Source organism: Leguminivora glycinivorella, chromosome 3 (assembly GCF_023078275.1).
Source record: "Leguminivora glycinivorella isolate SPB_JAAS2020 chromosome 3, LegGlyc_1.1, whole genome shotgun sequence".
In the NCBI taxonomy this organism is placed as follows: domain Eukaryota; kingdom Metazoa; phylum Arthropoda; class Insecta; order Lepidoptera; family Tortricidae; genus Leguminivora; species Leguminivora glycinivorella.
The window spans coordinates 3,651,837-3,678,266 of record NC_062973.1 but is presented as its reverse complement, the minus strand read 5'-3'; the positions used below and the strand labels follow the sequence as shown (position 1 = coordinate 3,678,266).

The 26,430-nt window shown below is 36.1% G+C and overlaps 1 protein-coding gene across 1 annotated transcript in view; it reads left to right on the top strand.

Moving 5' to 3' along the window:
- Positions 1–262: 262 nt before the first annotated feature.
- LOC125242620 (alkylglycerol monooxygenase-like) overlaps positions 263–26,430 on the top strand; it is an 83,319-nt gene continuing 57,151 nt past the window's right edge. Inside the window, exon 1 of the mRNA XM_048151427.1 lies at positions 263–455. The gene's annotated coding sequence lies outside the window, so the exon portion shown is untranslated. The remainder of the gene's footprint in view (positions 456–26,430) is intronic.

Below are 26,430 nucleotides of genomic sequence, written 5' to 3'. Positions count from 1 at the left end.
CATTCCACCTCAATTCAGTCTTTGTTCAAAAAACGAGATAAATGTAGCAATACATACTAACGACGTCAATATCGTCAGTTGCTGAAATTAAAACTCAAAATATAAATTAAAAAAAATAACTAAATATCTGGCACAAAATTCATCAGCGAAAAATCTGCATTGTCAATATAGCAGCAAACGAAGTGTTAACAACACACGTCCGGCTATTTATACAAATACGACCCACTCACCGCGTCGCATGCATTCATTTGTTTACCGCCGCGGTGCTCGATCAATCGTACGTTCTATTTTCAAATTGATTTACCAATTGAAATTGATTATCAATTGAAATTGTCAATTGGTTTTAATTAGCGCGGTTAAGGGTTAAGTTTGATAGGATATCTTGGGATTAACATTATGTTAGGTGTGAGTGTTGTGTACTGACAGTTTGTGTTGCAAGTGTGTGAATATTATTGGTGAGTATTTTTTTAATACATAGTACTTGTAATTTTAATTGTTTTACATAAATTAATACTATTTTAAGAAAATTATAGACTTAATATAGCACGGGAAGTTACTTATTTCTTAAGAAAACGTTTTATAGTGCGTGTTGTTCAACCGTGTTTCACGCGTTGATGTTTTTATGCATATTTAAGATTAGATAATAAGGGCACATGTAGTGTACTTGCTTAATTTAGTTGTTTTATACCATTTCATTCTACGTAAATGATATTTTTAAAGCTGTCATATTTATTATTTAGAGGTAATTACATACATAAAAATAATAAACGTTTTCAATTTATTTAATAAGCGTTTACATTTTAAATATCGCGAACTTTCATTGTTTATTTTATCTTAATACAAAAGTGCTTTATTTACAGTACCAGGCACTTTTATCTTCTTTGTGAGTGTTATCTCTGTTTTCTTTAATCTTAATCGAATCAAGTCTTAAGAAAATGAGAAATATTTTTAAATTCTGTTTATGATTTTATGACAAGATTGCATTGTTTTGATAGATTAATATAATCGCACGGTGACTTGGTAATTGATCATTGATCTAAATTATAAAAAAGGTTTGAAAGTGATATATTTCAATACCGGTTAACCTCAAATAAAAAACATATTGAGCCACATGTGTCCCACTGCTGGGCACAGGTCTCCTCTTATGTCTCCATGTTAGCCCACTATGTACCTATTTAGGACTTCACATTCAACTTTATATTTCTTGTGCTATGTAGTGCGAAAAATCTTAAAAAAAAAATCGAACCCGGGGTCGCGGAAAGCCTCGACGGCGTTGGCGAGATGACCTTGACGCTTTTGATGAGAACTGGTGGGAAACGGGTCAGGACCGGGATACGTGGAAAGGGAAGAGGGAGGCCTTTGCCCAGCAGTGGGACACTCTAGGCTCATATAAATAAAAAATAAAATAAATGTAGTGCGAAAAGATTTGCCTTCGTATTGTTACGGAAACGTACGAACGTGTCATGCTATTTCAGTCAGTCTCAGTGCAAGACGCATTGACACTGTTTGAACTAGCATGACAAATACGAACGTTTCCGGAAAAATACGAAGAAAAGCTTTTCGAACTACATGTTTGCCTTCGGCTAGTCTGTGGCCAAGAGTAAGCCCATTTATAATAATAATAATAAAGGAAATAACATCTCGACCAACATCTTAAGAGACTCGCTAGGTGGCTGGATCAAGGGCCAGATGCAGAAGGCGGTGATCTTGGACACAGCGCGGATAGTCCGACGGTTCCTCTCTCTGCAGCCCTAACCACCGGCAGCTTGGGCCCTGCCCCGCTGCTGGCGGCACCCTAGGTTAGGTTTTTTATAATGTGTTTATATATTTTGTATTGTTTTGTATGTGGTTTTGTAATTTACTTTTATAATCATATTATAAAAATACCTAGCCTAAGAAAGAAAATAAATACTGAGTATAATAATGTTTAGGTATATTTATAGGCTTTTTTACAAAGTTTGTATACCTAGTAGTTGATATATTATAATCAAACTTGGTAACATGGCAACAGGTGGGTAACAGTAAAATGATACAAATTCTCATTCTTATCATTTTCTCGTCAAAATATTTGTTAATGGTTCATTTACAGTACGACAGTTAATTTCTTAGTGATAACAATGTATGTTCTGTACTAACACAAGTGCTTTTCACTCAAAAGATTACGATAGTGTTTACGGTCACCCTAGACAAAGTGGCAATCGTTATCGCTGCGTGGCGATCGAAGCAGTCTGGCTCTATGGCGCCACTACAGAAGAGCGATAGAGAGAGCTTACTAAGATTCGCTTAAGAAGTGCACACGATTGTGACACTGGCTAGGCACCAGCTCTCTTTGTAAACAATTTTGAATTTTAACGTTATGAAACTATAGTCAAATTTTGCAGCAGAATTTATTATTTAACACGATAATCTAGAACGGGTCAAGGTTTCGTTATCAGGGTATTATGTATATAATTTCTTTGAATTATACTTTATTTATATTGCAATTAGTAATTAGCCAAAGACAATCTTTGACAAGTTAAGACTTAAAGTCAGACGAATTTATGGTCCAAAAAAGTATCTTTTATTTATACGAGGGGCGTTCAATAAGTAATGATAATGAGTATTATAACATAAGAATGTGAGTATCCTTATATTTTTATAATTAAAAGTAACTCTTTTGTGATTTATTTACATATTTAATTTTTTCAATTATTATTTGTTTGCCCCTTTAAAAATTAAAATCTTAACGATAGTCTAAATACCATGTCAGTAAGCACTTCACTTCATTAAACTTCAGAGTAGCGATTATTTTACAATTTTATTTAAAGGTCGGGTATAAAATATTAATGATCCTTATATTACCTTCAATATTAGGTATGTCACTTGTAGCTTTAAATACACTAACTTGAGCAGCACCCTCGGCAATTTGAGGGTTCGGCCCTGTCGACTGTCATTTTGAAGGCCAAAAATATTATTCTTTGTTTGTTCAAAATGTTTTTATTGTAACTAATCATTTTTTTAATATTAAAATGATTGAATGTTCTTCTTTAATACTAACGTAATTTTGTTTCCAATCTATATTCTCAATTTTCGTGATAATCGGAACATGACCCAAAACAGCACCTAGAGTTTTTTTGGATACCATACCGTTTGAAAATGTATCTATACGAACTTTTTTTATTGATGTTACTAACAAAGGATAAACCCAGCTTTCATTTAAAGTATGATTATTTTTGATATTCATGTCAGAAATGAACTCACGACATGTCAAATATCCATGAAAACATGCTCTTATTTTACTGAAAATGTTCATCCCCCACCTTGTGTCAATTATTTACATATCAAAGAAAAACAAATGAAAGTAGTAAAAATTTGAATTATGCAATTTCACTTTAACGAGTACTGCTACATGGACAAGTTAAGAAAAATTAAATCAAGATACAGGAACATATCCATTCTCATTACTTTTTGGACGTCCCTCGTAGGTTTAATTTTATTCATAGGTTTAGTTTAGTTTTCATGTTATTGTTTTAGGTCTTATTAGTTTATATGGTTTTGTGTTTAATTAGTAATAATAAAGGGAGTATTATCCATAACCATATTTTTTTAATTGTTTATTGTTTATTTTATGTGACATGTGTCTCTTTTAAAACATCTTTAGGAATACTTTTCTTACTTATTGTTAGCCGCCAATACCAAAATCGGAATAACCATAACCCAACCACAAAATTAAAATTTTGAAAAAACCCCCGACCGCGACCTAGTGGACCGATTTTCATGAAACATGGCTAAGAACACTCCCGACTAACACAGCTTTCAAATAAAAAAACTAAATCGAAATCGGTTCATCCGTTCGGGAGCTACAATGCCACAGACAGACACACACACAGACAGACAAACAGACAGACAGACAGACAGACAGACAGACAGACGGACAGACGGACAGACAGACAGACAGACAGACACGTCAAACTTATAACACCCCTTCGTTTTTGCGTCGGGGGTTAAAAAGAATGTATTAATTAGTAATTATAACATGGGGCGAAAGATTATTGCTAAAGAGTGATTTAAAGACTCGAGTTTTCAATATTAATACGCCTCGTGTTACACACAAAGTTTTTCTTCACACGCATCATAAAAAATATGTAAAATATACAAATAAGGGTACCTTTTGTACCTTTTTGCTACGGAATCCGAAAAGTAATACCTGCATGACTGCATGTGTTTTAATACATACTGATAATTATACATAAAAGAATAATGTAAAACATAAAAAATACCGTATTTCTCTTATGTTTTCAGTACTTGAAATTTCTAGTACCGTAACTCTCTAGGGAAAATTTGTTTATATCTTATGATTTGCATGAAGCATAGCAATGTTAGGATAAGATAATATAATATTATGAAACTAACACTCATAAAATTATTATGACATCGAAGTTAGGTCGTAAAACAATGTAGGAAATGATCTGAATATCTTTATCTCAGAAAGTTGACCAATAAAACATACTTCATGGATGTGGCCTCAATTTATTAAGTCGTATCTCTGGCGTTTATTTCTCAAATTCCCGGAATTTCCTCAAAGGAATTTCCGGGGTTGAATGATCCATTACTTTAATATTATAAATGGGAAAGAGTGTGTTGGTTATCCGTCTTTCACAGCAAAACGGAGCGACCAATTGACGTGTATTTTTTAAGTGGAGATAGTTGAAGGGATGGAGAGTGACATAGGCTACTTATCATCATCATCCAACCCCCCACTTCCTTAAAATGGTGGGTGGAAGTTTGTGTGGAGCATTTCGCAATTTTAGAATTTAACACCTCTGGTGTTTCGGGTGTCCATGGGCGGCGGTGATCGCTTACCATCAGGCGACCTGTCTGCTCGTTTGCCTCCTATCCCATAAAAAAAAAAAAAAACTTGAGCCGCGGACAAACGATAGTATTTAATATTTTATAGGACATATTAATATTATAGGACATTCTTACACAGATTGACTGAGGCCCACGGTAAGCTCAAGAAGGCTTGTGTTGTGGGTACTCAGACATCGATATATATAATATATAAATACTTATATACATAGAAAACATCCATGACTCCGGAACAAATATCTCATCACACAAATAAATGCCCTTACCGGGATTCCAACCCGGGACCGCGGCGCAGGAGGCAGGGTCACTACTGACTGCGCCAGACCGGTCGTCAAAATATAATTATACTTTATTCAGTATTTATAATTATACTTTATTTTTACTTGAACTTGACTTTGAAATTTTGGCGTAAATATTTAATCTTCTCAATGATGTGGTATTAAAACTGTTATCCAGTGTAAGTAGTACTTAGACCAAAATGCCTGTACTACTTACCGTAAACGATATTGATTGTATGGAGAAAGCAGATAACGCCCCTAAACGGTTACTGACAGTAACAAAGATTACGTACATTGATCACCATTGGTCCATTGTTTTTATTGTAAAAATGCTGAAATATACTATTTATGAACATCGGTATCAATCAACGTCCGAGTTGCATAGCACTCAGTAAGGGTAGCAAAATAAATAAATACGGGTGATTCCATAAAAATCGGTTAACTTTTGGACAGATTTTGTCAGAGGTGTTTTTTTAATGCTAACGCAAAAGTTGATCACCCATTGGGTAAGTATGACACCACGTACGATACATCCAAAAGGGCCAGCCGATTTTTTTAGTATTTAAGGAGATATTTACAATTTTCTGATATTAGCTTTCTAGGGACTGACAGCCGAGGATAGGAACTGACGCTACGAAGTATGATTTTGAATAAAACCATATATTTGCTGTTTTAAATGACTTTTATTCTTACATTTTAACAGCTACAACAGTCCTGTAAATAGTTCAGTGTAAAAATTCAGTCAAACGTACATTAATTATATTTTAGCCTTATCTTCTTTCGATGTTGAATTTTTCTTTTTTGGTGCCATGTTCTAAAATTAATGTTATATAAATTAGATTTTTTAAATGATTTTGCGTAAATCATAATTATGTCTACCTATTAGAAATATAGTTTAGCCTAAATGCGAAATAAATTGCGTTTTGTTTCCATTTTTATCATACTATCGTCAATCCCTAGCCATAACGTCAGTCCCTAGCCAGTGACATAACCAGGGCCTGACGGTCCGGGGACTGACAAATGCAAACATAATCGCACATAGCTTATTCTCGGATATAAATGCGGAAACCTAAAGCTCACTCTCACAGCAATGCACACATCAGAATAACATACAATTAGGTAACGGGTAAAATAACTTATTTATTTTATAGCAAATAACTTACCTAGGGACTGAAAAATCGACTGGCACAGCACGTGTTTACGCTCCAAGGACGCGAATCGCACCGACGATAAGATGGCCGACGCGGAACGCGTTGTATTTGCGGCTAACTTCATGTTGATACTTTCGAATGATCTAGTGTAAGAGAACGGGTTTCGCTCGAGTGCCGCGTATTTTTAAAATTTCTAAGTGGCTAGGTACTGACGCTAATTACGTATAACAATAACAATATTATAGAATAAAAATGATTATCATACTGCCGTCCTATCACTAGAACCCCTCTAAGCTGCATATTACCAGTTTTCATTTGGATAAATATTCTTAAATAGGAAGGAATTCCCCATCGACTGGTCTTGGAATCATATTTTTATCATTTTTAGTTACCGAGATACAGAGTCGACATACCTCGCTAAGTGCACTATTTTATAACCCTTTTCAATAGTATAAAACCGCAAACCCACATTTGTCTTCTATAACTTATATTAAAGCGCTTAGCAGTTGTTTATCTTCATAGTTTTATCACACGATACATAACTATAACAACGTTACTTGACATAAGCTTCATAAATTCCCATTAAAGCCGTTTAATTGCGTTATTACATTTTATAACATTCACTTTTTTAAATAAAATACTACGCTTAAACACGGCTAAAGTCCTTTAACCGTGTATTTAAAGACTTTCATTGTAATTTCGGTTACAAATACAAATACATCACTAAAACCTAGTTACTGCGCTTTACGGTGAATTTATTACTAAAAAATATAATGCCACACTGAAACAGGACAAACCAGCAAAGCTACGCTAAAACCCCGCTAGTTGTAAAAGTATACCTTCCAAAGTTATTGCGCCAGTCCGACAGTCGGCCGAGCGGCTCGCGCGCAGAAGGTTGTGCGAAGGCTGTAGTGACCGGTGAATGAACATTTTCTCCTTAAAATGTTAAGAAACCGAAGACCAGGTAAGTGTTGAATATCTTTTTTTTAAGGTTTTTTTCAAGCACAACTTGCGTTTTGCTAACGTATTATCACACGTTTGCCGCGACAAGTAAATACCTAACTCATAAGTTATTCGATCAAGAGCCCAGTTAAAACTATTGTGTACAAATAAAGCGTAAACAAAAAAGTCAAGAAATTACATTGTACCATCCTATTGCTATGTAGGCATTGCCATAGCCACTTACATTTTGTAAGCATTGATTTACCTTACAATGTTTAGTACCTATGTAGGTATGGATTACTTGCGCAACATTATATTACCGTCAAGTTGATTTAATAATGCAGTCAAAAATTAAATTAATTAATGTTATTTCTTTTAGGCTTGTTACGAACTTCAGGATACAAACTATAACAGAGATCTGCGAATAAAATGAATACCGAAAAACCGACCACAAGTCATCACACCAGCAGTAAGTTTAATAAATGTAGAACAGAAGGGGATTGCTCAACTCGATCTTTACCAAGGAACATTCTATCGTTGTGTATTGTTTCAAGAATTTTTGAGATTGATACCTCAGAATTCTTTGCCTAACTTAGCCACGTCGAACGTTTCTGCTTTAATTTTCAATGCTGACGAAAATACATCAATTTTAAAACTCCCTTTTACTGGTCCAAGCTAAAACCGTTGCTGACGATCATCGAATTTGGGTTTATCCTTCGTTGTAACAAAATCGAACAACGTTTACTTCTTTAATCATTCGTAAAATGCTTCTCATCTTGATATAAGGAAAGAAGGTTTTTGACTATTCCGTCGCAGACGCATTGAAACTACAAGTGATGACTCGAAAGAAGAAGAACTCTATACCTAGCATGTAAAAATTGTAAAATGACAACATATGTATCATCCAAAATGAAGCTTTATCTTGATTTATCCGCTCCAATTCATACAAACAACAGAGAAACAGACTTAAATTTAACCTAGTTAATACAATTTTAAGCAATGATGCACCTGATTTTACCAGAAATTGTTAACAAAGATCTCTATATTGATTCTAGTTTAAAGAAAAAAAAGATGTATGATATATAAGTATTCTGCTGTACCAATTCATTCAGACCCTTCAAATCCAGAAGTTTTACATACAGAAAAGGAGGACTGACCTGCACATAAGTACATATAACCATTTATCGATGTAGAACCACCGTCGATATAGAGCACTACACTCGTAATATTAATATTAATAATACAACTGTCGAAAACCAAACGCACAAAAAAAGAAAAATAAATTTTAAGAAGAACGGAATCAAGCGGAAAGAGAGAAAATTATTATGTCAAACAATCCTAAATGTATTTTGAATTTTTGAAGTATAAAATAAATAAAGATTGCTATTTTCACTTGCTTGGCGAATAATAAATGAAATCCGTGTTTCTTTTTGTAAGAACTGCCAATGTCAACCGTTTTTAACCTTATATAACTCGGTAACAAAAACATTATTTTAATAGTGTATTATAGTAATAATACGAATAACTTTGAATATCCAAGAGCGACACCTTTCGCCGTGTCGGTATAGCAAATTGATTTGTTGCAATGTAAAAAGCGAATTTTATTGTTTCATATTAATGTTATGTTAGTTTTCACTAATGTTAGAATATTATATTAAGTTTAAATATGTTAATTTGTAACATAACTTATAACGAGGTTTTTTATGCATGCAAATAAATGGTTACAATATCATACAGTTGTCTTTTATTCATTTAACAATTTGAATTGCTCTTGAAACTTAGTGCAGGTACTGCGGGTAAACGGGACATTGCTAAAATGATAAACTCCTTTTAAAAAGAATGACAATGCTAAAACCTAGTAATCGTCGCTGGTTTGTCATATAGCGGGCTTTTAGATTAGGAATGCATACAAATTATTTCGATGTTAGTAGTCATTGCATAGCTTAAAAACGGGTACAGCATTTTTTTAGAGCATATACGATAGTATAAAATTGTTTAGTGTCTTTGCGGTTATTAAGCTATGTTTTTAGATTATTATGCAATGCTCAGTTACGATTACTATAAACACGTAAATTTACTTTGCCGTTATTTAGCCATGTTTTATGTATTATTCAATCCTAAAAAACGGCTAAAGTATACTTAACCGTGTTTTAACAGTAAAATCATACATATTTTAGGAATTATTTGCATAACTTAAACACAAAATGGCGAATTTCTAATAAATTAAACAATATTTAATTAAATTGATTTTAAATAATGTTAGCGTGAATTTAGTTTTAATTTAAGAATAAAAGAAATCTGGACTAAATCGACACATTTCCTAGAGATATGGGTTTTTATGTTTTTTGCCCATATCTCAAAACTATCATTTGTGGGTTAGATGGGTTTTAGTGATAGGACGGCAGCATAAACGTAATTTTCTTCCATAAAACTGTTACGGTGTTTTGCATTGTGTAATATTACATTGGTTTAAACACAAAAAATCTATTGATATCATTAAAACTCATGAATACTGAAGAAACTTAATCTGAAATTTGGAAATGTGACATGGCTAGGGACTGAGTTTTAAGACATTTGATAATTAATTTCTATAATAAATAATGCAGTGATCAACACCAAATTGGATGACCTAATCAAACGGCGTTTATATTAAACTCCTACATTATAAGATACCTAATTTATTTATTATAAATCTATTAAATTGCCCTAAACACAAAGTTAACCGAATTTTATGGAATCACCCATACATTCAAATATTTTAATAATAACGCTTCTTTTCTTTTTACACTCAGAGTCTACAGCGTCGAACTGTACATATACTAAGAGAGGTTTGTACTCTATATATTTTATTCATAAACGTACTAAAGTTATCAAGCCAGTAAAGTTCGTTTGTCCCTTTCCGACGTATTGGTGTGATAGAAAGGGACAAATGAACTTTATCAGCTTGATAACTTTAGTGAACGTTTATGAATAAGAGGGTAAATAAGTCATTAAACCATAATACTGATCTCACATTTAAATAATACATCCTAAATAAAATTTTACAACTAATGTCAATTTTAACTGTCATGCTAAATAATCTGTAAAGTTGAATATCGTTTTTTTATTATTATAAATGGGGTTACTCTTGGCCACAGACTAGCCAAAGGCAAAGACGTGGCCTACGATGGAGTGAGCTCGCCCAGAAGATGAGATCACTCAACTCTGACTCACTCAACGCTATATCCAGATTTTAAAGTCAGGATGAAGGTGTATGCTATACTATTTGCAATATAAACAGTAAGAAGAAAAAGTACAATTGATTAACATAATATAAAATCTAAATTACATCAAGTCAGACTACGAGATTCATCCTGCAACTTGATGGATAATATATAACACAAGACAATACAATGATAATAAGATATTTTAGTCATATAAAATGGATATGAGGTAAATTGTGGCATAAGCGAGAGCCTGGCAACCTGTCACTGCAATACTCTACCTACCTACCCCTTTATGGGATACAGGCGTGATTGTATGTAATATACTATGTATGTCTATGTATGTATAAAATGGATATACGAGTATTTTTGCAGACGCCAAAGATCGACAGCAAAATCTATGGAACAAATTTTAGTTATCTATTCTAACCTTTATAACATTTCTAGAGTCCTTTTTATATATACAAAATAAAAATTAAAAATATTATGTGTATTTGTTTGTCGGTTTTTCTGCCGACCATACATTGCCATGGAATTCGAACGTTGATACAGACGTTTAAATGTATTACACGGGGATTAGTCACTCTTGACTAAACTATCGGTTATTATATAATTACGAGTATGTTAGTATCACGTTAGTTTCCAGTAAAAATACATGCAGTTATATTTATAGCTTTATTTATTAATACATTACTTACATCAGCCGTTTAACCTGTTTTATATAATAAGATTAATTCCATTTCAACCGAATCGCATCAACAGGAAAACTACCGAAATCCATTAACATGCATATTGATATAAACAAACAAAGTAATGGCAAGGCCAAGGCTTTCGCGCCGGTAACGTTGACGTTTGGATTTACTTTACCACACTTTACTGTCGCTGCATTGCTGCGAATTTAGTTTTTAATTAGTTTTATGTTTTAATTTAGTTATGACAAATAGAGGGACTATTTGGCATAACTTTAATTGTCCGAAACGATTTTCGCATAACAGACTTCGCATATATAATCGATTTTCGCCGAATGTTGATTTGGCAGAAAACGTATTTATGTCATAATCTAAAATAATATGAATATTACTTTGTCAGAAAATAAATTCGCATAACTCTTGTTTGATTACGCCGATTGTTTTTATGAATAAAATTAATTCGCATAATTGTATTTGGCACATTTTTTAAAATCAGAATATCCACCCATACTAAATGCCGTCAAGAGAGTCAAGAGAGAGAGAGAGATTTTTACTTAATAAAATTATAAACAAAAACGAGGGATGGAACATGAGAGAGTGTCGGTTATAGATGCAGAATCCCGATGCGGCTGCAGATGACATTCAAACGCATTTTATCCACTAGTGGATAAAGTAATTTGACCTTGAATAGAGGCAAATTTTCTGCTTTAAAATTGATAAAAGTGGGTTAATCTAGTGATGAAGATTTTTTACCACCTGTGGCACTCTGCAAGCAGTGATAAACGCGTTTTTGCGTTGTACTTTCCTCGCTATAGTGAGGGGAAAAGTGTTGTCTTACACACGAGTGCAAATGTAAAACTTGCAAGTTCAGGATTCTATTTTCGAATCACTCGCTTCGCTCGTGGTTTAACTATAGACTCCTGAACATGCGAGTTTTTCAACACACGAGAAGTAAAATACATTTGCACTCTTGCATGCATAACAAATAACTATTACACGATTTCATAATGGACTGTTTGCATTTAAAGACTGGTACGACAAATCTGGCTGCATATATTATGAGTGTACTTAATGTCGTAATTTTTTGTTTCTTCATTTATGTAAATTGTGCATAACTTGTCCTAGTCACGTTTCGACTCACGTTTAGATAGTAACCGATTGGAGGTCGACTTGTAAAGAGTCGTAAATAGTGAATGAACTTATAAACAACATTCGTACGTTCAATTGGATCCATTCACAAATTGAGGCGGTTAAGCTGTGGACACACTAGCGGGTAATAAAGTGAAGCGTTTATTTTTATTCCCATATGAAAATATTTCTATAATACTTCTCGGATATTAATGGAGTCAGTCGTTGCTGTCATAGAGGAATAAGTAAGGGAAGAGTGTTCGTGCGAACAATAAAAACTCCAAACTTTTAACAAGAAGGATTTATTACGTTTGAGGTTAAACACGATAATATGAAAATTTACAAAATATTGCCCCGAGCGGCGTGTGCGCGCTTCCGAGGTGACTCGCTGACTGATCGGCCGCGGGCTCCCGCGGCCGTGAACTGCCCGGTGTCGCTGCGTCCCGCGCTCCTCGCCCCGTGCGTATGCACAGACTTGAACAAGAGTTGTAAACTTCATACATCAGTAAATGCAGGTTATTTGTATAGTCATAGTTAAGTGACATCATCATCATCATCCTCCTTGCGTTATCCCTGCATTTTCCACGGCTCATGGGAACCTGGGGATCGCTTTGACAACTAATCCCAGGATTTGGCGTAGGCACTAGTTTTACGAAAGCGACTGCCATCTGACCTTCCAACTCGAAGGGTAACTAGACCTTATTGGAATTAGTCCGGTTTCCTTCACCTTCATCTAAAAGCGACTGGCAAATATCAAATGACATTTCGCACATAAGTGAAAAACTCATTGGTGCGAGCCGGGGTTCGAACCCGCGACCTCCAGAACGAAAGTCGCACGCAAGGCTACCAGCGCTACAGACATAGTTAAGTGACATCTAGCCACAATCACGCGTCAATCACGCGTCAAATGGCGTGAATTATCAGTACCACTACCAATACTAGGTGGCAACAGTGTCAAGTATATTACAATCAGAAGGAATTGAAAACAGAATACTGATTTATACTATTGTAATATTAGCTAAAAATTAGTGATCATTATACTCTTCGGTCGTCGCGACATCTATTGACAAGTAGCAGTACATACGCAACATTACGCAGCAGCATTTACGCTAGTTGACACGTGATTGACGCGTGATTGTCGCTAGGTGTCACTTAACTATTCCTCTATGTTGCTATGCAGAAATCCATGATAATCAAAATCAAAAGGATTACTTTGCTAATCCGTGTATAGATATGCAAATAAATCAGTGTTTGTTGCATTAATTTCATTTTAAAATACGCAAGTAATTATAATGCTTCAGCACTGATTGACTAAGACGTTATTTATGTAGAGGTATATTCGCGGACTAGCAAAGTAATCTTCTTGATTTTATATTAAATAGCATGTTAAATATAAATGTATTCATATATATGTATTCATAGTGTTGTGTTCCTGTCGGTGAGTAAGGCTGCCAGAGCTCAACGAGGGTGCGGTGTTCTGATGACGGGAGGACTTACGGAACTAACTTGTTCCGTTTATTGTCCTTTGAGTCGTCGGCAACCCGAACCCTCCTTAGAACTTGTACACTCCTTTTTGCTGTGTACTTAACACAGCAAAAGGGAATGTACAAGTTTCTAATGGGGTGGCAACGCGCATGTGACACTGTTTGAGTTGCAGGCGTCCATAGGTTACGGTGACCGCTTTACATCAGGCGGGCCGTATGCTTGTTTGCCACCGACGTAGTATAAAAAAAAATATTAGCGTATTCAATCGAGTAAAAATATAGAATAACCAGAAATAAGTCTTGAAAGGAAACGAAATTAATAGTTATTTGTTATACAAGGGGGCAAAGTTGTATTTTAACGCCGAGTGTGGAATTGAAAAACGAGCAAGTGAGCAAGTGAAAGGATTCTATAGTTGAACCACGAGCGAAGCGAGTGGTTCGAGAATAGAATCCTGAACTTGCGAGTTTTTCAACATACGAGAAGTAAAATACATTTGCACCCGAGTGTAACACAAAACTTTTCCCCTCACTATAGCGAGGAAACTACAACGCAAAATATGCGTTTATCACTGCTTCCAGTAAGTTCCGCAGGTGGTAAATCATCTTTATTACTAGATTCACCTACTTTTAGCAATTTTAAAGCAGTTAATTTGACTTTATTCAAGGTCAAATTACTTTACCCACTAGTGGATAAAATGCGTTTTTACCCGCTGGTATTAAAGGACAAAACTCGTGTTTTCGAGCTAGTGAGGGGAAAAAGTTATTTAGGCATAGCTACACCTCAATGCGTCCGAATAAAGGGCGACTAAATAAATGAACTGAGATAATTCAATTGTACAAATACCGACGGCTATTTAATAATTTTGTATGTAATAAATTACATAGAAATATTTTTCAAAAATAAATAATAAGCGTGGGAGCTTTATTGGATCTAAAATAAATTTCTTTCTACACCATCCGTAGAAATCCTTGTAGATCAAGAGCCCAGGCCCGCCAGACCTTCCTCAAATTCTCAAGGATGAAACTTTGGGACAATGTAGAGTTCACATCGGCGTTTAATGTGTGCATATTTTCTAGTTCGGCCCATCGGCCAATTTTTTGCTATCAAGTGATGAAGGTAAAAAAAAAAGTGCTTACTTTCCTTAAATTCTCAAGGCTGATTTTTATATATGTGTTAGAGCACGTTGTTAGAAATTGGTTATCATCAATGCCAGACCGTTTCCGCCGGCCATAACTTTTACCAGACGCGACAAAGTTGGCAAAAAACGACTCTAACTTACCTCATTTTCTCAAGCCTGATTTTGATATATGATACGCAGGGACCTATAACTAGACCGTTTGTAAGCAGCCAGACCAATCGGATGGACCCAACCATCCGCCAGACCGACTTAAAGTTCCGATATGAGCATTAGTAGAATTGAAATATTCCGGGTCTATAAAAGCTAAAAACTTGAATTTTCTACATTAAGCTACGTGTATATTGTAGGTATACTTGACGTAATAAGCGACTTTCAAAAATTTTACTTCTAAGGAAATAAAAAAATGAAAGTTTATATGTGGTGCAAGATTAATTTTAAGCTATGAATTTTATTTACACTGCGTAAGTACATGTGTATTTTATTATAAATATAACTTTTACCAGACGCGACAAAGTTGGCAAAAAACGACTCTAACTTACCTCATTTTCTCAAGCCTGATTTTGATATATGATACGCAGGGACCTGTAACTAGACCATTTGTAAGCAGCCAGACCAATCGGATGGACCCAACCATCCGCCAGACCGACTTAAAGTTTCGATATGAGCATTAGTAGAATTGAAATATTCCGGGTCTATAAAAGCTAAAAACTTGAATAACGAATTGATTTTTATATTACAAATAACGTAAACAAGGAAAAAACAAATTGGTACAGTGCATTATAAATTAAATATTCAATTCAAAGAAGTAAACAATCAATGTTACAACGGTATATAACTAAACGAATTTCCTTTCTCCTACAAAACATGGTAACATACCTAAGTGACGAACTTTAGAATTACAAGTTTAGGAAGTTTAAACATTTGTACTCAATACGAACATCATCAACCCCGTTATAACCCATGTCGGAGATGCTGAATTTTCAGACACGAATACATTTTTGGCATTCTTCAAATACATGTATGCCGTTATAAAAAGTTTAGAATACTTTACGTGTGTACACAACATATACACTTATACTTTCCACCTCATTTTAACTGAAGTTATATAAATGCTTAAATAACTTTTGTAGTATGCGAAGGATTTGACATTATATGCAACAGACACATAGTGCCTTTATACATAGTGTGAGGTCCCTCGCCCACAAATTAAAAAGGATCGATCTTAAAACTAATTTTAAACCACCTTGTTCGACGACCGAAAAAAAAGTTTAATTTACTTTTCTTCTTTAAATTTATAATAAAATACACATGTACTTACGCAGTGTAAATAAAATTCATAGCTTAAAATTAATCTTGCACCACACCAACCAAACCAAACCAAACTTTCATTTTTTTATTTCCTTAGAAGTAAAATTTTTGAAAGTCGCTTATTACGTCAAGTATACCTACAATATACACGTAGCTTAATGTAGAAAATTCAAGTTTTTAGCTTTTATAGACCCAGAATATTTCAATTCTACTAATGCTCATATTGAAACTTTAAGTCGGTCTGGCGGATGGTTGGGTCCATCCGATTGGTCTGGCTGCTTACAAACGGTCTGGTTACAGGTCCCTGCGTATCATATACCAAAATCAGGCTTGAGAAAATGAGGTAAGTTAGAGTCGTTTTTTGCCAACTTTGTCGCGTCTGGTAAAAGTTATATTTATAATAAAATACACATGTACTTACGCAGTGTAAATAAAATTCATAGCTTAAAATTAATCTTGCACCACATATAAACTTTCATTTTTTTATTTCCTTAGAAGTAAAATTTTTGAAAGTCGCTTATTACGTCAAGTATACAATATACACGTAGCTTAATGTAGAAAATTCAAGTTTTTAGCTTTTATAGACCCGGAATATTTCAACTCTACTAATGCTCATATCGAAACTTTAAGTCGGTCTGGCGGATGGTTGGGTCCATCCGATTGGTCTGGCTGCTTACAAACGGCCTAGTTACAGGTCCCTGCGTATCATATATCAAAATCAGGCTTGAGAAAATGAGGTAAGTTAGAGTCGTTTTTTGCCAACTTTGTCGCGTCTGGTAAAAGTTATGGCCGGCGGAAACGGTCTGGCATTGATGATAACCAATTTCTAACAACGTGCTCTAACACATATATAAAAATCAGCCTTGAGAATTTAAGGAAAGTAAGCACTTTTTTTTTTCACCTTCATCACTTGATAGCAAAAAATTGGCCGATGGGCCGAACTAGAAAATATGTACACATTAACCGCCGATATGAACTCTATATTGTCCCAAAGTTTCATCCTTGAGAATTTGAGGAAGGTCTGGCGGGCCTGGGCTCTGGGTCTATTGGAAATCATTCAAAATAATATGTTATTTTATATTTATATGAGCCTAGAGTGTCCCACTGCTGGGCAAAGGCCTCCCTCTTCGCTTTCCACGTATCCCGGTCCTGACCCGTTTCCCACCAGTTCTCATCAAAAGCGTCAAGGTCATCTCGCCAACGTCGTCGAGGCTTTCCGCGACCCCGGGTTCGATTTGGTGGGACCCAATTGGTTGTCGCTTTAGCCCACATGTCATCCGGCATACGACAAACGTGCCCTGCCCAGTCCCACTTAACCCTTAATTTGGCAGAGACTCTGGTGACATAAATTTTCCGATTTTACTTAATATATTGAATAACAGGTGTTTTTAAAGCGTCCGAAAAATATTTAAAAAAATCTAGATTTATTAGTTTTGAAAAAAAAATATGTCCGCCACAGCGGACTCTGCCGAATATTGGGATAAATTAATATGTCCGCTGAGGCGGACACTGCCAAACATACGGTCATTTAAAATAAACAAGTATTTCTTAACATATATTTATTTTAAAAATTAACAAATATAATAATTTTGTATGAAAATCAAACTGACACATATTTATAGTCAAATATCATTATTTTAACTTTTTTCCGACTTTTTGGCCAGGTTGCACAGGCCGTGATCACGACAGACTGATGTGACAGTGATGTCCCAGCAAAATGTCGTCGAAGATGTAAACAACACAAAACTACCCGAAATTAATTATATCAATGTTCGGGGCAGACAAAGAAATTATAAATTTTGATCTACCCGGTTTTCTTTAATGTTTATTGCCCCTCGCGCGACATGTAACATTCACAATATCCGCGCACTACGTATACCTAAAAGTGCCAAAATTTTAACTGCTTGGTCCAGCACCACACGCTGTTGGATTAAATAAAAAATCTAAGCATAAAAGCAGGCCACCAAAACAAGAAAATCAAAATAATAAACAAAACAATATAATAATTTGTTACAACACGTGTCACCGCAACATTGGCATAGTCCGCCACGGCGGACAAATCGTATTTAGTATATATTTGGCACTGTCCGGTGCGGCGGACAACTTGTTTAGATGATGATTATGAGTATTAGAAATTGAGAAATAAATTGAAAACATAACCACTTGCAACTATTATGTAATATATTTTATTATTTATACAACAGAAATACCCTGTTCTTACAAAAACCAAAAGAAAAACGCATAAATATTTTGCTAAAAACAGTTGACTTCTGTTGCGGTGCCATCTTGACGAGTAACTGTCAAACGAGTGTTGACAGTGGTCAAATAGTATTTTTATACAAAGCATGTATCATAAAAGAGTCTCTTTCCATATGTTAAATTAAATAAAATTCTACCTAAAAAGCGAAATATTTTTTTTTATCACCTGTCCGTCCCACCGGACTTTGCCAAATTAAGGGTTAAGCTTGGCGGCTGTTTCAGCTACGTCAGTTATCCGTGTTTTGGAGCGTAGTACAGTGTTTCTGATGCGATCGGTCAACTTCACGCACAAAATAATATGTTACTTCATTATAAAACCTGTCAAAAATTCTGAAGAGTCTGTCTATATATCTCTTACAATTGCAACCGAGGGTTAATCCCGTATAACTAAGTTTGTAAACTAACCTCCAACGTTTCAAAGAAGTTAATTAAAAAAATGTTGTACACGATTAAGCCATTTGCATTTATAAATAGGTAATATAGGTACAAATGGTTAACATTTAAATCAATATACATATTTTTTCTTAACCAACATAAAAATCTCACAAAAAAAATCATTCATAAAACATTTTCGACAATGTGTACGCAATTTTAACTATAAAACTCCCGTGAGACTCATACATATTTAAAAATATTTTAAGCGGGTTACTCACGTATTAAGTCGATATAGCGTTCGACATGTTTCGGTTCAATTTCGAGAACCTTTCTCAAGAGTAGCGACCCCGCCTTTACATGTCGAGAGCGCGACGCATACTGCGGGCGCTTGCTCGGTGCGCGCGGCTGCTGAGGACGGGCGCAGGGGGGGTCGGCGGCGCGGGCGACGTCACCGTGGCGAGATCGGAGCTACCCACTATGTTACTTTTGTCAAAAGCAGGATTGCACACAACACTTATTACGTCACTTGTTAAGGGTGCGTTTACACTGGGGACCGACGTAGTGCCTAGAACTGTTTTCCAACTAGGTGGCACCGACCAACCACTGTCACGATTGAAATTGGGATGACGACTAATTTCTATAGCTTCCCGTATTTTCCGCTGAACGAAGAACTTTTCTCGCGCCAGTACGGTTACCCTATCAAATCTTACATAGTGCGTCGTGTCCGAATCCAATACGTGTTCTGTCACCGCAGAGCTGTGGCTGTCCCGGCCCTTCATACTACGTATGTGTTCAGAAAGCCTTGTCGAGATGTTCCGGCCGCTCTCTCCAATGTATGACTTCCCACAGGAACACGGGATCCTGTACACCCCGGGAACGTTTAAGGGCTCCTTGTCTTTTGGCGAACGCATCCATTTCCTGAGCTGCGTGTGAGGACGGAAAATCGTCTTGATGCTATATCTTCGGCGTAACAAGTGTCCGATCTTATCCGTCACTCCCTTGATGTACGGCAAGTATAAGGGCAGCCTTTCCACCGCCGGTGGTCGTGGTCGCGCGGATGCATTCGCAATTCGATTACTATGCCTCCAGTTGTAACCGTTACTTTCCAAAACACCCCTAACATGACTCAATTCCCGGTTTACGTGCTGAGGATCACACAAACTCAAGGCGCGGTTGATCAATGTATATATATGTATATAATATTTTTAAAAATGTGTACGCAGCTTAAAGGAAGGGTACCTTACAAGATAGGCAAGTTACCTTGGCTATATTACCTCTATATGCTCATTAGTCGCTAAGGCCCACTTGCACTAAACATTTAACCCGGGGATAGTGGGCTGTCATCTGTCAAATTCCACATAAAATGGTAGGTTAACCCTCCATTTTCATTGGTGCAAGTGGCCCTAAGACATGTAGAAAACGACAGCGAAGGTTGGTCTGTGTTACTAACCTAAATTTGGAGCATTATTTTGTTTACCTAAAAAATTGTTTTTCGTTCTCAATTTTATCATGATTTTTGTTATTATTTTTGTAAGATCCCTGACTTATAGAAAGATAAAAAAATTGTGTCTTGAAAACATACAAGTACTTTGTTTTAAATACATCGTTCCATAACTTAATCGTTAATGACCCTGTTTAGTTGTTTGTTGTACATATTTATATAGAAGAAACGTCATTTGGATCACAAATTGCCAATTGCACCTTAACTCAAGGTTAGTCTGTCAAATTCCATATAAAATGGTTGGTTACCCCCCATTTTCGGTGGTGCATGTGACCCTAAGTGTAAGGTACGAGCGCACGCTCATATTCGGCGTGCAGCGTGACGGAGCGTGATGATGTCGCCGCGAGATAGACTACCCATATTTATGTCATTTATAAGTATAACTATAAAAACCGGCCAAGAGCGTGTCGGGCCACGCTCAGTGTAGGGTTCCGTAGTTTTCCGTATTTTTCTCAAAAACTACTAAACCTATCAAGTTCAAAACAATTTTCCTAGAAAGTCTTTATAAAGTTCTACTTTTGTGATTTTTTTCATATTTTTTAAACATATGGTTCAAAAGTTAGAGGGGGGGGGGGACGCACTTTGCTTTCCTTTAGGAGCGATTATTTCCAAAAATATTAATATTATCAAAAAACGATCTTAGTAAACCCTTATTCATTTTTAAATACCTATCCAACAATATATCACACGTTGGGGTTGGAATGGAAAAAAAAATCCGCCCCCACTTTACATGTAGGGGGGGGTACCCTAATAAAACATTTTTTTCCATTTTTTATTTTTGCACTTTGTTGGCGTGATTGATATACATATTGGTACCAAATTTCAGCTTTCTGGTGCTTACGGTTACTGAGATTATCCGCGGACGGACGGATGGACGGACGGGCGGACGGACGGACGGACGGACGGACGGACGGACGGACGGACGGACGGACGGACGGACGGACGGACGGACGGACGGACGGACGGACGGACGGACGGACGGACAGACGGACGGACGGACGGACGGACAGACAGACATGGCGAAACTATAAGGGTTCCTAGTTGACTACGGAACCCTAAAAATGTTCATTTATGTTGCGTCGAGACACTGTATCGTCACGTCAATTAGTCTATCATATGCTAGCCCTGCAGACTACACGTTCTAACATTATACCCTCGTATCAACCTTTGCTACCAAAAGGTCGTCTATTTTCGCACTGTCAACAAACACATTTCAATCCTAGCAGGGGTTCAATTGGTCTTATCATGTCAACTGATAACGGTAATAGACTCTCATAATTATATACATTGAGATACAATGTTGCAGGATACATATAGATGTATGTAGTAGGGATTGACGGTTCTAACTTCATTATACAGACAGTTCGATCTCGAATTTTTGCATTTTCAACACCTAAATACTAAATAGCCCCTAAAATTATTTGAAAATAATTGATAGTATTCCATCTTACTTAGATCAATAATAATTCACCATAGTTATTAAAAACAAAACAATAAATAAGTACTAATTTTGTACCGTAAAATCTTGCTTCAAAGATATTCATTTGTACTTTTTTAAATCCATAGGTCTAGTGTTGGTAAAATTTAATCGCAAGCTTCATAGCAAATACTACATAAACTATAAATTGTAGTGAGTAGGTATTATTTATTTAAATATCCAAGATAGCAGCTTGAGGGATGATAGCTTGAGGTCAAGTTATCAATTAAGAGGTATTATGACTATTATATACTTTGTGCTAAATTAAAGATTCTGTTGCTGATATCTTGCCAGTGACCAAGTCAGGATAGATAACGCATAACGTAATGTTATTCAATACTGTCGCTGCATAAACACATTATGTATAGAATACGTATATTTATATACAGTCAAGTGTCATTTAAGTCTTTTTACGTATTAAATTTAACCTTAAAAAAAGTGCAAAAATATGTATCGAAAAGATCGTCTCATAAATATGGTAAGTACTACGCTCTTATTACAGACTCATATTTTTACACTTGACTGTAGATATTTTTATATTTTTCTATCGATTGCTATTTAACTTTTTTACCACTGTCACAGTATAATAAATAGTACTATCGTACTGTACGGCCACTCCCGCTCCACACTGAAAGTGCCGCCCACCGCCTCTCGGTTACCTCACAGTTACCGCCCGTCAAAACGCAAACAGTTGACCGGTCATATTTCACTCATACAAGCATAGCGCGCGTTCACCTACACGAGCTTAGACTGTGTGCTAGGAACGCGCCTCTTTCGTATATTTGGTTGCCAGTGTCCGAGGTGTGCCACTGTTATTGTATGCACCTATTTTGATGTTTTCTGTTAACAGTTTTACCTAAACTGTTAACAAATCTATATAAAACACAATGAGCTACAGTATCAAATGGAAAAAGATTTGAAAAAAACTTCTGTATACGAAACTTATAACTATTCGAAAACTTTCTTTCGGAACAAGAATTTTTGGTTGAACACGAAAATAACTCGACAAAAATAAATTTATAATATTTTACGTCGTTCGGTTTACCATTCATAATTATAATTTTAACAGTTCCTGTTTTAGTCCCTGAGAGAATAAGACATAGTCTTCCGAGATTATCGAGTACAGAAATGATTATTTTATATTAATTTAAGCAATATGTGGACATACCAATCCAACCAGCTGGGTTGACAGTGTTAAAAAACTAGCACAATATAGAAAAAACAATATAGTCTGCATGATTATGATGACATTGATGTGCATTGTCAATAGAATAGCATCAAATATAATAAACATTCAACACAGGCAAGACAGAATAACATATCTATTCTAACACAACAGAAAGGAATAAAGCGCCAGGAAATGGCCTCATTTCAGCGTGTTACTGATGACTTCCAGAGCTGATCTTCCGATGAGACCATCAAGTAAGAAAAATTCAGAGTAACAGACAGAAAACATCAAAATAGGTGCATACAATAACAGTGGCACACCTCGGACACTGGCAACCAAATATTAGGGTAGTTTTTGATTTTATTATGATTCTAAAATTATTCTAATTATCGTTGGAACAGCAGCAGTTGATTATGTCGGAATAATATTTCTAGTAGCGTCATTACTTCCTAATTGCTAAATGATAAACACGAATTTATAAATAGAACAGCTAATTTATTTTAATTACGTAACGGTGGTGACTAATATTAGAATTGCGAAGTTAAATACTTACTTACTAATATTACAAATGGGAAAGTGTGTGTGTTTGTTTGTTTGTCCGTCTTTCACGGCAAAACGGAGCGACGAATTGACGTGATTTTTTAAGTGGAGATAGTTGAAGGGATGGAGAGTGACATAGGCTACTTTTTGACTCTTTCTAACGCGATCGAAGCGGGAAAAAGCTAGTATAGTATATTACAATATTTTATTTAAAAAATGCAACATTATAAGTCAGCAACAGTAGAAGAAGACAAACACGAGTATATAAACACAACATTGGAAAAACCATTCAAGTGCATGAATATTTCATGAAAAACTTTTCCAGCCCATCAAGCCAAAGTTTCCAAAACTTCCCGACGGAAAACTTCGAATACGAATCTTCGCAAAAGTCACGTCTTAATATGGAAGTCACAGATAAAATATATTACGAACAAAATGTTTTCTGGGAAACAGGTTACTTTTAGAACTTTAGCAATCATTACCAGGGATTCAGAAGACATGACGCACAAACTAACACGTGTATTCACAAAAGGGGTAAGCAGAGCACACATGGAAAGTTTTAAGTGCCACTCTTTTAAGGGGTTGTTTAATGGCACAAAAGTTAAGGGGCGAAAGGAAACGAAATTGTGATATGGGATCATCCATAAATTACGTCACACGTTAAGGGGGAGGGAGGGGGTCGGCGAAGTGTGACAATGTGTGACATGGGGGTGGGAGGGGTCCTAAAGTTCGTGACGTCACATTTCAAAATCTATCATAATGTAAGGGTTTAACACGAACTTTAAACTGTTACTTTATGAAAACCTCATAAGCATATACCTATACAAAATTACAAATACAGGAAGTTTGTTAACCGGATGAAAAGCCGAAAGTAGGCGATAGTCTAGGCCATTTAGAACATTCTTTAGCTATAAATGTCTTGGACAAAATTTTATTCGTCGTTTTTTTTTAACTTTTCGGTGAATACTCCAAAATTTCAGACTAAATCGATAAGCGTACTCTTGTTACTGTATTAAGTTGTTTTGGTTTTATTTCGTATTGTATAATGTTTTATCGTATACCATAAAATAAATTTGAAATATATGTCTAAAGAAAAACAAACTACAGTGATTTAAAAATTGAATAACATAAAAAAAATGATTGGAGTGATTACTTGGGTCGATAAATAAACTAAAATTTGTCTAAGCTACCATATAGCTTAAAAAATGATCTAAATGGACTAGACTATCACCTATTTTCAGCTTCGCATCCTGTTATAAAAGATACCAATTGTTTTGCAGGGGTTTCAAAGCACACAGGTTATATAAATTTGTCACACACACACAAACACACCAACAGGTGGAAAATATTAACTGCAAAACATCAAACAATTTAGCTTGATTCATTTTTTTAACATCTAAAGAGTTAAACGTTTATTCTACTAGCCATACCCGTGGACATCAAGTTAAAATGACTACGAAATTACTTTGCACTCTTGTAGACAAAATGAAACTTTGTCATTCGTTTTTTGAAGTATCAAGAGAGCCTTTACCTGTTGGTGTGGTAAAGAATAATTTAAGCACACAAATGGAAATAAGATTGATTTTTAACCGCTGTTTTTATTCAATAATTGCTACGTGTAAATATGTGACGTCACACTAGGGAGGGGGGAGTCTAACAAATGTGACCAGCTGTGACAAGGAGGGGGGGAGGGGTCAAAAATCATGATTTTTAGTGTGACGTAATTTATGGATGATCCTAATATTCCGATGAAATTGCTAGCCAGAAGCACCATCAGCATTAGTACTGAAAAATATTTTTCCCCTCACTAGCTCGGAAACACGTGTTTTGTCCTTTAATACCAGCGGGTAAAAACGCATTTTATCCACTAGTGGGTAAAGTAATTTGACCTTGAATAAAGTCAAATTAACTGCTTTTAAATTGATATGAGTAGGTGAATCTAGTAATAAAGATGATTTACCACCTGTGGAACTACTGGAAGCAGTGATAAACGCATTTTTTGCGTTGTAGCTTCCTCGCTATAGTGATCTGTTTTTGACTTTGCTCTGGCATACGGCCTAACACAACTGGTTACTACGCCTACGCGAATCCCAGATGTGGAAGGACAGGAACCTTCCCTGTTGGACCTTCTGCTGACTTCTCATCCGACAGATTACGGTGTATCCGTTGAAGCCCCGCTGGGGTCATCGGATCACTGCTTGATTCGGAGCACGGTTCCGCTCGCGTGCACGCCGCGTCGGCGAGTTGCATGTACACGCCGTGTGTGGCACTATAGGTCAGCAGACTGGGATGGGATGCGGTCCTTCTTTGCATCCTACCCCTGGAGGCAAGTTTGCTTCTCGCCGGATGTTCCCGATGTCGTCGCTGATTCTGTTGCTGACGTGGTGCTGCAGGGAATGGAGCTTTTCATTCCATCTTCTGTAGTCCCTGTTGGTGGTAAATCGCAACCCTGGTTCAGTCGTCTCTGTAAAGAGGCCTCGCGTTGGAAAAACGAGTGCTACCGAGCCTGGGTTAATGCGGCGGCAGTACGGGATGAAAATACCAGCGCACTAAAAAAGGAGTTTAACTTCGCCTCCAGGTCCTTCAAAAGAGTTATCGCCAGAGCAAAGTCGCTGCACATCGGTAGAATTGGCGAGAAATTGGAGCACCTCCTTCGGGCACTCGTGCGTTCTGGTCTCTCGCCAAAGCTATCCAGGGAATTTCTGCACGCCATCTTTTCCACCCCTGCACATGGGAAGTGATTCATGGGCCCACGACGCAAAAGATAAAGCCGACCTTCTGGGCAAACTCTTTGCGTCCAACTCTACTTTGGATGACGGGGGAAACGCGCCGCCGACTATACCGTGGTGCGAGAGCTATATGCCGGATGTCCGGTTCAACCAAAGCTCAGTGCGTAAAGCACTTCGTTCCCTCGACACTCATAGGTCGAGTGGGCCCGAT